Raw genomic sequence first — 4,653 nt, forward strand, 5'->3', positions numbered from 1 at the left:
AAAATATAAACATTTGGTTTCCTGTAGTCTCTTTGCCTCTATGACACATCGAATAAATTCAACAAATAATATCAAGTGATTACATGTGCCTGGAAATGTGCCTACTTGCTGGGAATAAAGCAGTCAAGTTAAGTCCTACCTACAGGGCTGACCAGTCAAAGTCTGAATCCCTGTTGCAGTCATAACGACAGGAAACTCAGGGGAGATATATGCTTTAGGCAAAAAATATTATTAAATAGTTGACTGAATAAATCCATATCATAGTCATCATTCAGAGTTTTTATATTTATTTCAGATATGTGGAAAGCTATAGTCCTTGCTTTTCAAGAATTCGTATTTTTGCAAAAAGTACATACAATTCTAGGCATCATATTGCTCTCTTTTATTTATTTGTTTGTTTTCACTGTGTGAACTTACAGAACAATAGAAAGTGCTCCATTCAAGTGAGATGGAATATTGTCAAGCGAAACACAACATTATGTACGTATAAAATATTTGTGAAGATGTACAGAATAAGAATGCAGATTTGCATTTTATTTTTATTTCAGGGGAGCAGAGATGAGCCGTGCTCTGCACGTATCTATTGAAGCAGTCATTGATGCATGAATGCTTCCTTATTTGTTCCACTTTTATCCACTGCAGTACCTTGGATCATGTTCTTATTTCATATTTTATTAGGAGGAAAGGTGGTAGGCTGGTTTGAAGAATGCAGTTCAAGTTTTCTTTAAATCTCTTTTTTTTTTTTGACATTTCTCATTGTATTGCACCATGTCAAGTAAGCATGAACCACTGTGTACAGTATATTGAATTTTCTTCAGGTAGTTCAAAACAAATTAATTCTCTACCCACACATCATTTAAAGTACTAATTCCCTGTGCAGCCCAGCAAACTTCAAGCTGTACCTGTTCAGCATTTAAAGTTAAGGCAGTGCACCATAAACACCTGTTAAAGTTTATAGCCATCTGCTTTCTCAAGAAATCTAAATTCTAATAATATGAAATTAACAGATGGGAAAGAGCTGTAACCTCAGCTCTTAAGAGGGTAACTCCAACCTTTGAATTAACATAGTGCCATTTTGCTGGTAATTGTTTGCAATGGCCACAGGGACACGGTTCAACAATGATGGCCCATTAGTAACATACTTTATTTTCGTTCCAGTATAGTTCAGATAGAGTATTTCTTAATGATTTCTAAAACACCACATTTAGGTGAATCTTTCTCCTCTCAATGAGGGAGCAAAATAATTAAGATATAATGAAATGTGCTTCAACATCTGACAGTCCTGAGGGTAATGAAAAGATACCTTTGAGACTAGAGATGGCAATGTTTTAAATAAGAAATTAAAGTTGGTTATAATCCACTTGCATAAAATTAAGCATAAAAATTGGAAGTTGAGAGAAAATTCATAGCAAACTATATGGATATTCAGGAACTTATCTTTTCCATATTCACAAATAATTGAAAAGACTTGCTTCATGAAGGTTAATTCAGAAAAGAAAAGAGAAGATAGACCTCTAGGTTTGGTTTGGTTTCGTTTTGCTTTGCAAAATTAGCATGTCTTTGTGTTGTTTTCTTTTTCTGATCATAAAAGTAATGCCTGCTCAATATAAATAATTCAAACCATACAGAGTGCTCAAAGTGGAAATGAAAGGTAGCCATGATTTCATGCTCCACAAACCTGAGCAAAAAACATCAATAAATCTCTTTTATTTTTCCAGTTAATGACTCGAGTACCCACGTGCTCGTTTCGTAAAGAGTGTAGTATCTACCTCGTGGGGCTGGCCCCATGCTGTCCACATTTCATAGGAGCTAAGTAGCTCCAGTCATGACCAATCTACCATGTGAAGAGAGAACCCTGACGTGAATCCAGTTTGGTGCTGCGGTGCCTTTCCCACCCCACACTACCTCTGTTGAAAGCTGGCCCTTTTTTCACCTCCTTTGTCTCTACCTTATAAAGATGCTCAGTGGTGCACATCTCTGCATGGTCCCTTAAGCTTTTGTTCACAGATCCTATCCTGTTCCAGCCACTGAGGTTACAACCCAAGTTACCCCCGCAGCAGAGTTAGTAGTTTTGCTAGGCAGTTAGATAAGTGGGGGAACTGGGCAGATAGGTGGGGGAGAGGCAGGATGGTCCGGAAGATGGGGATATGCCCGCTTTCAGCGTAAGGGCTTTTACCTCCTCTAAATGAGTGTCAGCAAGAGACCGGCAGGAATCAGATGGCTGCAACTTCATGCTAGACAAATACCTAACTGGACATGACCCAATGCCCACTGTAATTTAATAATCATTGTGGTTTATCCGTGGGTTTTTCTGTACACACCACGGTTAAGGACATGTGCAGAGGGGGATGGGCATGACTAAGCACTCCAGGGGCAAGAGCCCTCAATCAAACAAGAGCCCGCCCCTAAGCCAGAAAGGACAGACAAAGACCAGGCTGCCAGCCCCTCCTGCATCAGCCCGCCTCCCGCCCTTGGAGGTGTACTTCCGCTTTGCTAATAAAACCTTTAAAATCTTTCACTACACAACGCTTTGTCCCCCTTCTGGATTCTTCTCTCTTGGGCAAGACAAGAACCAAGGGCTTCCCCTTCTGGAGTAACACTCTTCTACTGCTGCCATGACAAATTGTGGAAAGAAAACCATCTATATGGAAGCAGGCAAAGGCTTTTTTGCTCCAAGCCTGCTATAGGAGAGAGTTAGCCACCACCCTTTGTGTTTGGCAGAGACCTGAAGGCATGCAAGTGAGTATAGTTGCCTCTCAATATCCATGGGTTCCACATTGCAGATTCAATCGACCATAAATCAAAAATATTCAAGGAGGAAAAAAAATTTCAGAAAGTTCCAAAAAGCAAAACTTGAATTTGCTGTGCACTAGCAACTATTGGCATAGCATTTACATTGTATTTACAACTATTTACATAGCATTTACTTTGCATGAGGTATTATAAGCAATCTAGAAAAGATTTAAAGTATTTGGGAGAGTGCACGTAGGTTACATGCAGACACCTACACCATTTTATGTAAGTGAACTGAGCATCTGAGGATTTTGGTAACCACCGGGTTCCTGGAACCAATCAGAGGGACAACTGCATAGCTGCTTATAGTGAACAAAAAGAGAAAGCTTAACATGTGCCCTGATTGGAGGCTGTTGGCATGGGGAAGCTGGAGGAGGGCTAATTAGAAGCCCTAATTAGAAGTCAGTCCTAAGCTGATGAACGGCTCTAAAACTAGAGAAGTTGGAAATCACTGATCAAGTCCTGGTGCTTTGGGGTCAATTGCTACAGAGGTTGTGGTTTGACCTTAGACTGGTTGCTGCAGAGGTTATAGGTCAGATTTCTATTTTTATATGTGATCTGGCTATTGTCCATTTGTATATTCAGTGTCTCAGAAAATCACCATAAACTTAGCAGATTCAAAAACACACCGATATTATGTCACAGTTTTACAGGTCAGAAGTCTTGAAAAGGTCTCATGGGGCTAAGATCAAGTTGTCAGCAGGAAACATTCCGTGTGGAGGCTCTAGTGGAAAATCCATTTGCTGCTCACTCAGGTTGTTGGCTGAATTCAATTTCTTAGGGCTATAGGACCATATCTCAGTTTTCCTTCTGGCTGTAACCTCAGGGCATTTCTCAGCTTCTAAAGGCCACTGTGCTCCTTGGCTTCGGGCCCCCTTTTCCCAATTTCTGGCTTTCTGTTGTTTAAGCTGCCTTGTAAGGTACCAATAGAAAACTAACATAGATGTGAAGGATGATTGGGTTTTATTAGACAGATGGGTACATGAATGTAAAGGCTTATGTGGCAGGGTGAGAGGACCTTCAAAGCAGAGGGAATGGCATGTGAAGACGCACAGAAGTATGCAAGAGCAGAATGAGATTCGGGAATTAAGAGTTGGTTGAGATTGCTAGAACCGAAAGCATAAGGAGTGGCTCACAGCAAAAATGCAATGGTCAATGTAGGTAAAACCAAGATACCTGTATTGCCCTTCTAAGGGTTTAAAATTTTAAGCTTTTTTTTTTTAACCTACCCCTGCAGAAGCAACTGACATACCAATCTTTCCAACACGAGCACCAAGTAGATTTCAAAACACCTTTGCTTTAAAATTATGTAGGGGTGAATTACTTAGAGGAAAATTCTGTTTCTGCCAGTCACCAGCTGTACGACCTTAGTGAATTTACTTAACTTCACGGATTCTCCATTTCCTCATCTGTGAGACGGAGATAACCACAACTTGCACACATGTTATGAGCATTAAACGGAAAAATGTATCTTCACTGCTTAGAAACACCCAGAATATTAGACATAATAACAGTTTTACTTTATACATAACTATATATCCAATTCTAGATGTGAATCTACAAAGCGATCTATCAGGTCAGTGGATCTGCACTCCTGGGAAGCTGAAGACCATGTTGTCACTCAGCTGGACATGTCAGTATAACTATCAACTTAACAACTGGCTGAGGTCACATTTCAATTTGCACCAGAGGCATCCAAGGCATGTTTAAGTGCCGGCATGATTCAGCTGCAAGCTGTCACTTATCCATACTAAATTAGATTAATACCGTGGAGACCATTTTATGTCACAATAGATTATTTGTTTACTTAATATCTAGCTAGTATTTATAGTGAAGTAAATTGTTGCTTCCAACTGGCTA

This window comes from Vicugna pacos, chromosome 1 (genome assembly GCF_048564905.1).
Source record: "Vicugna pacos chromosome 1, VicPac4, whole genome shotgun sequence".
Taxonomy (NCBI): Eukaryota; Metazoa; Chordata; class Mammalia; order Artiodactyla; family Camelidae; genus Vicugna; species Vicugna pacos.